The sequence below is a fragment of the Acinonyx jubatus genome, chromosome B3 (assembly GCF_027475565.1).
Source record: "Acinonyx jubatus isolate Ajub_Pintada_27869175 chromosome B3, VMU_Ajub_asm_v1.0, whole genome shotgun sequence".
NCBI classification, from domain to species: Eukaryota; Metazoa; Chordata; class Mammalia; order Carnivora; family Felidae; genus Acinonyx; species Acinonyx jubatus.
In genome coordinates this window covers 35,253,286-35,265,951 of record NC_069386.1, presented here as the reverse complement: position 1 = coordinate 35,265,951, position 12,666 = coordinate 35,253,286, and the positions used below count along the sequence as shown (strand labels likewise).

At 52.4% G+C, this 12,666-nt stretch overlaps 1 long non-coding RNA gene across 1 annotated transcript in view; it reads left to right on the top strand.

The window, feature by feature from the left end:
• The first annotated feature begins 1,852 nt into the window (after positions 1-1,852).
• The window catches only part of LOC113601866 (uncharacterized), an 89,024-nt gene continuing 78,210 nt past the window's right edge, over positions 1,853-12,666 (top strand). The window contains exon 1 of the long non-coding RNA XR_003423178.2: positions 1,853-3,162. This is a non-coding gene — a long non-coding RNA (uncharacterized LOC113601866). The remainder of the gene's footprint in view (positions 3,163-12,666) is intronic.

Below are 12,666 nucleotides of genomic sequence, written 5' to 3'. Positions count from 1 at the left end.
CTTGGGCCAGCTGGGCCACTGTCGCTTATTGGTCTAGGTGGTGGAAGGGTGGCCCCTCGTTCAAAAATCAGTAATTTCAAGACAGTGACGGCAGAACATGAGGCCCAGCACATGTCTGTCTGAGGACAAGGTCTGAGAGGCTGCACAGCTCTCTGTGGTGTGGCCTTGGGGCAGGCACGGCCTGGGCTCCCGCGGGGCATCTCTGTGGGTGCTGTGGATGGAGACAGGAAGTGGGGAGGGGCGGGGCAGAGGCATAGAAGGCCATCTCTTTTCTGGGGTGTCCCTCATCTCCTGGGGAGAACCCCGGTATGCTCCCCCCTCCCTCCACGATCATCAGAGCAACCTCCAGACCTGCGTGGGGTTCCGCCCTGGTTCTGCTACCTGGAATCCTTGTGACTCGGGATGGGACACTGAACTCAGAGCCTCCGACTCCTTGGTTATAAAATGGTGCCGATGCTTTCCTCGGTGAGTGATCGAGGGGTCAGATGAGACGATGCCAAAGCACCTGGCCGTGTCCCTCATCCCAGATCACAGCACCGTCTTCTCCGGACTAAGTGGGACTGAGGTCCCCATCAGCTGGACCTGAGTTGGCTAACAAAACACACGTACACGGACTGAAAACTCAGGTGCTTTCAGAGGCAGGGTGGGTAATAGACACGAAGGAGACAGGCCCCAGAGCAAGGCTTTAGGGAGGGGTAGGGACTGTGGTAAACTGGTTTGGGGCCCTCCCTCATGCCACTGCCATCCAAAGACCAAATGGATACGGGAAAACACTGCCAGCTCATTAGGTGGCGAGGGAGGTCATCCTGAGAACTTTCAAACACTAAGTCGGAAACCGGGACATTAGGTTGACATCAAGGGGGAGGGATTAACAGGCCATAAGGTCCTACACGGTGAGCTACAAATGTGGCTCCCGGCGCAACGCGAGGAGGGCGACATAATCAGTCACGTGGTCCTCACCGTCTGTGAAGGAGAAACGGATAGTAGGTGCTGGGAGCCAGCTCGAAAGACACCTTCTGGGGGCTGCATGTAGGGTCTCGTCCTGGGTACTGAGGGTAGGGTGATGGGCGCAGGCTTCTGGTGCAGGGAACAAGCAGGTGCAGAGGAGTTAAAAAAAAAAAGCAATAAATTTGACTGAAATTTGATCTGCTTTGATTGTCCCTGTGCACTGGCAATTGCAAACAACGTCAGTGACAAAATTCTCCTCCACGAAAATTCTTTCTTGGCATCGGGTGTAAGGGAGTGGACCTTAAGAATAAGTAGTAACAAGTATAAGCTTCACATTAGGACGGTTTTATTACCTCTCCTTTTTTCTTTTAATTAAAAAATTTTAAAAATTATTTGTTTAATTTTAGAGTGAGTAAGAGAGAGAGAGAGAGAGAGAGAGAATCTTAGGCACAGAGCCTGACTTAGGGCCCGAACCCACGGCTCTGGGATCATGACCTGAACCGAAATCAAGAGTCGGATGCTCCACACACAGACTGAGCCAGCCAGGCGCCCCTCCTCTCCTTTAATAAACATTGTAATCGTACAACGAAGTTAATTTGGAGGACTCCCAGTTACAAGCGTTGGCTCCCCAAACGCGGACCCGCCCCCAGGCATTTGTTTTGAGAGTTATTTTGTCAGGCTGCAGAAGTGTTTGCTTTCTCCCCGGGTGCAGTCTCTGTCCCCAATCCCCCGTGGTAACCTGTGTCCTCGAGCTTAAAAGCTCAAAATGAATAATGACAACATAGCTGTTGTAAAGATGAAAAACATAACGTGACTTTGTTAATGCAATGCAGTCACTCTAGGTAGTCACTGGAGTTTAGTGTGTTTTTTTGTTTTTGTTTTTGTTTTTTTGAGAGATAGAGAGAGAGAGAGATTCTCAAGTAGGCTCCACATCCAGTGCAGAGCCTGATGCAGGGATTGATCCCAAGATCAAGGTCAAGATCATGACCTGACCCCAAATCAAGATTCAGTTGCTCAACCGATCGAGCCACCCAGGTGCCCCTCGAGTTTAGTTTTGTTTAAAATTGGAAACAACCAGGACACCTTGGCGGCTTAGTCAACTGAGCGTCCGACCTCGGCTCAGGTCATGATCTCGTGGTTCGTAAGTTCAATCCCCGCATCGGGCTCGCTGCTGTCAGCGCAGAGCCTGCTTCAGAGTCTCTGTCCCCCTCTCGCTCTGCCCTTCCCCCTTTTGTGCTCTCTTTTCAAAAATAAATAAACATTTACAAGAAGTAACATTTGAAACGACCAAAGAGTGTGAACTGCGAGATGTTATGTTTTTGCTTAGTGAGTATTTTAGTTCATGCTTGAAATAGTTAACTGGATTTGAATGATGTGTTTGTATACATATGTTTACATAGATACATTTTAAGTAGGCTTCATGCCTAGTGAAGGGCCCAGCACAGGGCTTGGACTCATGACCTTGAGGTCAAGACCTGAGCTGAGATCGGGTTGGATGCTTAACCAACTGCACCACCCAGGCGCCCCTTGAATAAAATGTTTTGAATTGACACTTATTTTTTTAATTGTTTTAAAAAGAACAAAATCCAGAAAGTGGTTTTTATCAATAAATTGTATCTTTGGCTGACGTTGTAGTCTTATTAACATCCTCTTGTTAGTTACTGGATAATTGTTTACATAAATTATTATTATATCAGACCATAACCAAAGGATTAGAGTTCAAGCTGCTGGGCATGTATAAACACCATTATACAAATCGTTGTGCTTTTGTGTCCTATAGGAACTTGGAGTAACTTACAATGTGTGATAGTATTGTGAGACCAGCAACTGGTTCATAGTCATAAAGGTGTTCTGGAGAAATTTCAAGTGGGGCACCCGCACCAACCTAAAATGGCAAGAGTTCAGTGGTGCTCCATAGAGAAAAGGGAGAAGAACAAAGGAGGAGGCAAATGAAACAATGTCTGGATAGGTTAAAAGTACATAATGCTTTCAAAATCGCGTGTCGTTAACGGGGATTCTGAAGAAATGACACATGGCCTGTCCAGCACACCTATAATATTGTTATTCGTTGTGTTTCGTGATTTTTACAGAAAACAATTTTGGTGTTTGGAAGACGATTGAGTTTAAAAGTGACCTGTTGGGGGCACCTGGGTGGCCCAGTCGGTTAAGCGTCCGACTCTTGGTCTCAGCCCGGGTCGTGATCTCGCGCAGTTGGTGAGTCTGAGCCCCATGTCAGGCTCTGCACTGAGCGATGAGCCTGCTTGGGATTCTCTCTCTCCGCTCTCTGCCCCTCCTCCACTCGTGCTCTCTCTTTCTCTCTCTCAAAAATAAATGAGTAAACGTTAAAAAAAAACATTAAAAATATGTTTTGGGGAGGGCACCTGTGTGACGCAGTCAGTGAAGCCTCCGATTTTGGCTCAGGATGTGACCTCGCGGTTCCCGAGTTCGAGCCCCGCATCGGGCTCTGTGTTGACAGCTCGGAGCCTGGAGCCTGCTTTCGATTCTGTCTCTCCCTCGCTCTCTGCCCCTCAGACAGAATCCGAAGCAGGCTCCAGGCTCCGAGCTGTCAGCACAGAGCCCGATGCGGGGCTCAAACTCAGGAACCGTGAGGTTATGATCTGAACCGAAGTCAGGTGCTCACCGACTGAGCCCCCCGGGCACCCCAATAAATAAACATTAAGAGAAGAGCCTTCTGGGGTGTCAGGCACTCTCCTTATGCCACTGATTGGCTATCTGTGGTCAGGCTGCATGGTCTCCGTGCCCGGGTGGGGGGTCTTGGTCAGGGGCAGAGGAGGGGCAGGGTCAGTTACCATCACACCATCTTTCTTAGCCGGCCGCTCCCTTGGGAAGGGGCCTGTATTTGGGCTCTTCTGTTCACAGGAGCAGACGCCCACTTGGGCTGCTCAGCTCGGGCTCCACAGTCCTGTCTCATCCTTTCCTGAGGCGTGGCACCAGGCCCGAAGGGAGACGAGGGCAATGTCACCAGCCGTTGGGGTTGCCCCAGCTCGTAGCAGCCCCTCTGTCTACTTTCCAGCAGCTGCCTTTACAGTGGGGTCACCTAAAAGAACACACAGGCACACAGTTTCTCCAAAGGCCCTCTAGGAAGTTCTTAGTAATTCCACCAGCACGGCTATGGATTACGTGCTTTCTGCAGCCACAGGCCTTGACGGCCACCACCGGGTCAACAAAATCAGACAAGTCCCAGCGGGGGTGTGGTGGTGGGGGGGTGGTTCCCGTGTGGCTGGCATTCAGGGAAGGGTGGACAAAGCCCTAGGAGAGGTGGGTGAGTTGTCAGGGTTGTTCAAAGCAGGGTGACAAAATTCACCCGAGGGGTCTTGCGGAAGGGCGGGAGCCTCTGTGGAGTCTGAGATACAGTCACAGAGGACATCTTCAGAGGCTGGTGTGCAGTGAGCACATCCTAGAACCAGTACTTACCAGCTCTGGGACCCCCGGCAAGTTCCCCCTCCCTCCTCTGAGAAGCTGGGGTGGGTGGGGGGCAATGGTCCAAGCTCCCTGGTGGAGGTTGGTGAGGACAAAGGCCGCTGTAAAGCCCCAGGCCCTCCCCAGAGTAAGTGCTTCATAAATGATGGGTGATGAGCTCCCAGGGGCTCCCGTGAGACTCCCCTTTCTCGGTGGTTCTCCACCCGGATGCGCCGTGGAATCTGGGGCTTAACTTGCACCTACACTCCGGGAAGACCTTTCCACAGGGGCTGAACTCGTTTTGCGCGTGCGATTCTGGCGAGCGAACCCAATTCAAACTCAGAAGGCCTACAAAGAACCGACAGATACAATGCCCTTTGCCTCCCTCAAATATAAATGGTCTCAGGGGAGCTTTGGAGAGAAGCTGGATAGCTCTCGTGAAATCTAAGTTGTCATTTTCGTTGCTAATAATAATGATGACCATCCCTGGGCTCGGGAGACACAGAATCCGAAGCAGGCTCTGGGCTCTGAGCTGTCAGCACAGAGCCCAATGTGGGGCTCGAACCCACGAACCACGAGATCATGACCTGAGCCGAAGTCGGACGCTTAACGCACCGAGCCACCCAGGTGCCCCTCAGCTGCTTTTGATATGTCACTAATTTGATCTCACAGCTACCCCGTGGTGAAGGTCAACTGGTCTTTGCTGTGCCCCAGAGAAGGTTGGTGGCTTGCCCAAAGTCACACAGCCTAAAAGAGCCAGAGGTGGGATTTGAACCAGGGCCGGCTCAGTCCAGAGCCCAAGTTCCTAAGCCTAGCCCCTGCTATTTGATGGAAACGGTCCCATCTCCGGGAGCTACAGGCTGAGATGGCCGCCCTGAAACAGGCTTCTAGGAAAGGGAAAGAACATAAAATAAAGGTCTTGACCTAACTCGACGGAATGTCTTACACGCAGTTAGCACCGCGTCAGAATTTGTAGGAAGTCTGGTCAGTGCTTCGCCAAAGTTGCCTGGAGCACTCTCAAGGTGGCGAGAAGCTGTTGAATTAATAAAATGCGTGAAGATGATTGCAGGGGAAACACTTAATCTACGGAGGATAATACACTCCGTGGAGGCATTTTCAAGTACTTTCAAAAACTCCCTTTTCCACACCAATAATTGATAGACTAACCTCACATTGTTCTTATTTGTTCATTAACATAAGGCCCCCAGGGGCTCGCTATGCAACACTTTATTAGCCTGGATTGAGTAATATATTTTAAAGTAATAAAACGACATTATTTTTAAATTATTTTTTAATGTGGACTTTCCAGCCATTGACTGCCCTCTCTGATAGGTCTGAATTAGTGAGTTTTAATTGTGTGCGAAGAAGCAATAAAATAATCATTACTAAGATGATGGGGGCTTCTTTTATGGCAGACACTGAGCTGGGCACGTCACACGGATCTTCCCTAGTCAGCCCGACAAAACCCTGTATTGGGGGTACTATATGCCCCTCCTGACAGACACAGAACTCACGCTCCGAGGGATTCAACTCCTTGCACTGGGTCCCTGGGCTAATGAGTGGGGGAGCCAGGAGTCCAGCTCAGGCTTATCACCCTGTGGGCCGCCTGGGCGGCTCAGTCGGTTAAGCGTCCGACTTCGGCTCAGGTCATGATTTCGAGGTCTGTGAGTTCGAGCCCCGCGTCGGGCTCTGTGCTGACAGCTCAGAGCCCAGAGCCCGTTTCGGATTCTGCGTCCCCCGCTCTCTCTTTGCCCCTTCCCCGCTCGTGCTCTGTCTCTCTTGCTCTCAAAAAGAAATAAAACATAAAACGCCAATCTAGATGCGGCCGTGAAGGTGTTTATTGCATCTGAGTAACATTTAAATCTGTAGACTTGGAGTAACGCAGATTATTCTCTACAACATGGGTGGGCCTCGTCCAATCAGTAGAAGGCCGTAAGAGCAAAGATCGAGTTTCCCAAAGAAAAGGGACTCCTTGTCAGGACTGCATCAGGGGAATGCTGCCCGAGTTTCCATCCTGCTGTCCTGTGGAACTTGAACTTGAGATTGCAACATGAACTCTTACATAAATTTCCAGCCTGCTAGTGTGTCCTACAAATTTTGGATTTTATTCCAGTACGCCTTTCTATGCCGTGATAAAATTGAATCACGGCCCTGCGTAACTGGGGTTTTTACGTAGTTGACCCCTTTGAGAAAGAACCAAAGAAACTAAGGCAAATGGCGCTCAGGGATTTATCTGAACATGCCACTCCTGAGCCCGTCTGACGCTGCCTGCTGCAGTTACCTCTGGTCCAGGCCCTGGGTGCTGTGGCTTTGCAGCCTGGCGTGTGCACCCCAGCCAAGCGACCTCCTGACTCAGTCCCAGTGAGGCTCTCTCTCTGCAAGAGTAGGAGGATTTGGAGCCACAAGACTTCGAATCAGAGGGGCTTCTAATCATGCAGAAAACTCAACTCTCCAGAATTTGCCGGGGAATCGATTTCTTCTCTGGCGTCCTCTTATCAGGCGGCATTGAAGCCACTCTTACTCTTATCTTTTATTCAGATATCATATCTGTAAAGGGACTGACTCAGGCCCTCCGGTCCTCACCTCCATTCCTCCCAGAGAGTGGTGGCAGGGCAGTGGGGATCCTCCCCATTTTACAGAAAGAGAAACCGAGGTGGGGAAAGGATGCACCTAGCTTCTGATCCTGGGCGGCACCTGCGGCAGGCGGGGAGAGGAGCCCTGGGAGGAGCCTCCCAGGTGCTGGTCCCAGGGAAGCGCTGGTCTGTCACTGGCGGGGGTGGGGGGGGAGGACGACATCTGGCCTTGCCAATTAGAGCCAGCCTTGCTTCACCCAAGAGGTCCAGGCCACAGATAGAGGAGCCTGTGACAAGCTTTAAAGTCATGATTTTTTTTTTTTTCTTACAGTTCCCTGAGATCCAAGGCAGCTCATTGTGTGCTAATGCTCTGTCCCTCTCGGTTCCCTTGCCCAGGAAAGGCTTATACTAAGTCTATCCTTGCTGACTCCGGCAGGAAAAGTGCTCTCTCTGGGGAATGAGGATTGCAGCCATGAGCTAGAGGGTGAGGGAGAGACATGGTTTGAGGTAGAAGGAACGAACTGTGTGACCTTAGAAAAGTCACTCAACCCCTCTGAGCCTCAGTTTCTGCCTCTGTAAAATAATTGCCTCCCAGGGGGTCGTCAGTGGTTTTAAATGAAATAATGCATGTAGCCATGTTGGATAGACTATAAAGTGCTGTACCAACATTAGCTATGTTTTAAAAAATATTTTTATGTTTATTTATTTTTGAGAGACACAGAGAGAGACAGAGTGCAGGCAGGGGAGGGGCTGAGAGAAACAGAGATATAGAATCTGAAGCGGGCTCCAGGCTCCGGGCTGTCAGCACAGAGCCCGACGCGGGGCTCAAACTCACGGACCGGGAGATCAGGACCTGAGCCGAAGTCGGACGTTTAACCGGCTGAGCCACCCAGGCACCCCAGCTATTGTTATTTCTGATGCACCCTAAAAGGGAGGAAAGGAAAGGCAAAATTTAGAATTGGGGAATTTTGCCTTCTTGGATCTCATGTCACAACACTGAGAGTTTAAGCCATCTGCCGCAAATCGCAGAAGGTGAGAAAGCAGGTTTAGGGTTGGGTAGTGAGGACAGGTGGGAATGAGGGGCATTGTCTGCTTAGGGCCCAGGGACTGGGCCATGGTGGGACAGACGAGGGTCCTAGGAGGATGGTGCTTGGGCAGTGGGCAGCGAGGTTGGAGGGAGGCCAGGTAGGCAGTGGCTCCAATGCTGGGCCTAGGAGTCAAAGCTGTCACGTGGGAGGATGCCAAAACCCAAGGCGGGGTTTTGCCAAAACCCATGGGTTTACCAAAACCCATGTAGGGGCCACTAGTGCAAGGACACATGGATGGTGGAAATCACTCCCGAGTGTGACTTCTGCTTCAGCAACAGGGCAAAACACACATCCCACGCAGGCCCCCTTCCGAGGATCACAGCCCAGGGGCTAAAGAGGTAGGTCAGGGGTGGGGAGGAGGGCAGAGCTTTCCAAGGGAAAACCCAGCACTCTCATTCTCTGAGGTCAAGAAATGTGGGCTGCAGTCATTTTGCCGTGATCAAAACTAGGCCTGAGTCACTTTTGGGCAGAAGTGAGAGAACACGGGGTCAGGGGTGGGCAGGGGGGCGTACCTATGCGGGCACCACACCCACACACATCGCCCAAAAGCTGCTTTACCACCCCAAATGACCCGAGGATTCTGGTAATAAGAGTTGTCATTCAAGACAGGCCTTGACTCATTTCTCCCACGAAAGGAGGAAATGAAAAGTCAGCAAGAGAGAGTAGAATTAATATCTAAGTGGATCATGAGTGCCCCCTGTCTCCTTCCTTCCTTCTACTAAAATATTCCCTCTTTGGTCTCTCTTATTGCCTCATATTTCACCATTAGAGATTTATTCCTTTGGTTATTCAGTCTCCCAAGAGTTCTTTTTTTTTTTTTTCTTAATTTAAAGTTTTAATTTAAAGATTATTTCTTTATTTTGAGGTGGGAGAGGGGAGAGAGAGAGGGAGAGAGAATCCCAAGCAGGTGCCACACTGTCAGTGCAGAGCCTGACTCAGGGCTTGAACTCACGAACTGTGTGATATCATGATCTGAGCCCAAATCAAGAGTCTGCAGCTTAACTGACTGAGCCACCCAGGCGGCCCCCCCCCCCCCCCGCCCCAAGAGGTCTTCATACAAAAGCCAAAGTTCCTGGGAGAGGCAACAAATAAGACTGGAGTGTGATCCAGCTCAGTAACGGGGCCCTAGGATTGGTTTCATCGGAGGGGAGCCTCAGGGGCTAAAAAGGGGTGAATAAAGGAGAGGGGGTAGGGACAGAGGTCAAAATCTGCACTTTATGGACGAGGAAACTGAGGTTTAGACAAATGAAGAAACACTTAGTCTGTGTTGGGAGTAGGCTGAACCTTATTTCCCACCCCAAATTGTGTGTCTTCTTCAGAGTTGTTCGGAAGCAACTCGGAGACATTTGTTTCAGAGCAAACGTGCCTTCCTTGCCTTCCTGTCTACGTCCAGTGCCATCTAGGAGGTGGGAGCAACACTCAGGCCATTCCCGAGTGGGCCATTCATGAGCTGAACGGTAGCTGTGACTTGTGCATCAGGTCCTAAATGATAGAACTGCACCAATCAGACGAGAAATTCTCTCCCTCCCTCCCTCCCTCCTTGCCCCCTCCCCCTCTGTTTCTGGAATTTGAGGTGTCATGCTGGAAGTTGGAGGTGGGGTGGCCATGACAGGGCTACAGACACCTGAAGGTTCTGAGGTAGGAGAAACTCAGGGAGCCAGCCAGACAAGGGACAAGGAGCACAGGTACAAAGAACTATGAGGAGAGATGTCCCGGGGACAGCCCCTGTCTGCCTGACGCAGGAAGATGCCTCCCTCCCAGGGCGGGGACCCTTAACATGTCTGCCCAGTGGGGCGGAGCCTGCTGAGGTACGTCTCCCGTGTTTTCTCTTTCTGACTTGAGCATTCACTCATGTTATCTTGTACTTGTTATATCATCCAGTCGTGAATGGTCGGGAGGCAGATCACTTTAGTTCCTAGGTTGTTGGTCTCTGGATCAAGAGGCCACATCTGTACCCGACAAAGGAATTACTGTACCTCACTGCTGATACGGAGATCCCAACACAGCCCCCTGAGATCCTGAGTGTGCTGTCCTGCCTGGTAGGACCCCGGGGCTGTATTCCTTGGGGAGGGGTGAGTGCATTTTGCTTGCAGGAGGGAGAATGGGCCACTTGTGTAGTGACCCCAAGAGCAAACTGGCCATCGGCCATCACGAAGGCTGTTCTCTAATTATTTCTTGCTGAGTGCTGGGCCCCAGGTAGGATTGCACCTGTAGGCCCCTGGTGCTGGGGTGGGACCAGTGAGTTGCGAGTGTGAGTTTTCGTGGTCTGTCTGAGGCCCTTCAGGCTCTTGCCCGGAAATAGCCACATTCAAGATGGCGCCACTCCCTCAGCCTGGACCCCAGGAGCAGAGGGAGTATGGAGCCCCAGACGACTCAGGTCCGAGATATAAACCTTCGCTGTCACTTGCTCTGGGTCTTTTTGGAAAGTAGATAGAGGTGCTGACACCGTGGGGCCGCCCAGGCACTGGTGACATGCCTTGGGTTTCCCCTACTGGCCTCAGCCCCATCCCTCAGGCTGTGGGACAGGAGCGCAGGACAGCAGAGGGCACCAGAGGCCTGTCTCCACTCTTCCCATGATGAGCCATCCTACTGTGTTGGAGGAACTGGCATTGCAGGAGGGGCCCTCTGGCCGCCAGCAGGCAGACAGCGCAGGGCCTGTTCCTCGGCCCTGTTAGCGTGGTTGTGGGCAGGAGTCTGTAGGATGCAGACTGAAGCCTCGGGAGGCTTCAGAGAGCCCGGGCCCCACAGTGGCCTCTAAAGCGTAGGCTTTCCGCTTTCTCTTTCCCTCTGGGCCTGGCTCTGCCTCAAGGACCATCATCAGACCCAGAGGAAGGCTGGGAGGGGACGCTGGGGGCCAGGACAGAATGTAATAGGTGCTGCTACAGGGAGCCCCCCAACCCTGGCACGGAGTCTTGGGATCTCGGGCCTTCCCCAAGGCTTCGGCTCTCGAGGCCTCAAATGCCACCATTATACTTTGGCCATTATGCACAGTGGGTTGTTCTGAGATGTTGAAACGCAGCCCTGTTTCTCTCCTTGGTGGTGGGGGGCGGGTGCGGTGGAGGGGGTGGGGCCTGCAGTGACTCTTTCCTAGATTAACTGGACGGTGCACAGGTGGGGTCTGAGAGCTTCCTCAGCACAGAGAGCTTTGTCCTGGGAGTTGGGCAGCTGCATGATCACCTTGATGTCCCCTTCCCTCCCTGGGCCTCAGTTTCCTCCTCTGTCAAAAGGGGTTGGGGCCGGCCAAGCTCGGAGCCCCCTCCAGCTTTATAACCTGCGCTTCTGGGAGCGGGTTTCGCTGCTCGGGACCCAGGAGGCAGCCTGGCCCTGGGGAAGGGGCGGGAGGGAGGAGGGGAGGGGAAAGGGTGCAGGACAGGGAAACCCGGGTCTACTGAGAGTCACTAGCTGGATGCGACGTTTTGCCAGGAGAGGCCGGACTATCTGCGTGCACTTGCTTTATTTCAGTGTTGGCATACGCCTCAATATTTACACTTCTCCAGATCATATAGAGACCAAGGTCAGGTCAAGACTGTCCACGGAACCTTAGCTGGCTCAGCGTCAAAAAGACGAGGGAATGGTGCCCGAGTCTCTGGCCCTCCCTCCCTGCCTTCTCTGGGTGCTGTTCCTGGCCTCCGGGTGCTGGTCCCTCCCGCCTGGGCAGGAGGTCTGGCCTGGTGTCTGGATCCCCAGTCAGAAAGCCTTCCAGAACATCTAGCAGATGGACTCCAAGCTGTCACCTTGCGGGGGTGAGGTGGGGGGGATGTCCACCTTCTGCTTGGAACGCTTTGTTGCCCTTCTTCCACCCTTGCCAGCGAGCCAGGCTCTTTGGTGGGGAGGTAGCACCAAGCTTTCCCCTGCAAGGACCCAGGAGCTCTGGAAGGTGGGGTTTCCCTGGAGAAGCAGTGTCTCCCCCAACCCTTTGACCTCAGTTTTGCCAGGATCCTGGGAGGCTGGGCGGGAGCATGGAGGCAGGCCACTGTCCTGATCCTCCTTCGGCTCCTCTGAGCTCCAGAGACAATGGGGGCCTCGCAGAACTCACTGCAAACCGTTCTGGTTTGTTACATGTTTTGAGAGTCTCATCTCTCTCTCGAGTTGGTTGTAAACTGTTTAGGGCCTGGCAGAGGAGGTTTTGGTGTCTTTCCTCCTCTTGACTTGTTGGTATTGTCTTGTTCCACCCCTAATTCCACCAAGTCCACCAGTCTCTGCACCATTCATTCATTCATTCATTCACTCACTGAGGCTCCCCGTGGGCAGGATGTCACCAGGGGCTGGACATACAGAGTAAAGTCTAATTCAGGGTGGTGAGGGCTGTGACAATGGCCTGTGTGGGGCCCTCATGGGTGCCTCTGGGGGAGAGCCTGGCCTGGGCTTGGAGAGGTCAGAAGGGGGGGGTGTGGGCTCTCAGAGAAGGTGAGATTTGAGTTAGTGTTGAAGGAGAAGCTGTAAAAGTTCCCTAGGTGGGGGTGGTGTGGCGGGAGAGAATTTTCTAGGAAAGGAAAGCACAAAAAGCTGGCAGGGGGAGAGAGCAGGGCCCCTTTGGGACTGGAAGCATTCACTTCCGCTGGAGCAAATGCAGGCGAGTGGAGAGGAGCTGGGGAGAAGGCAGGGCCTGGTCATGGAGGGGCTTGGGGCACAGGCTA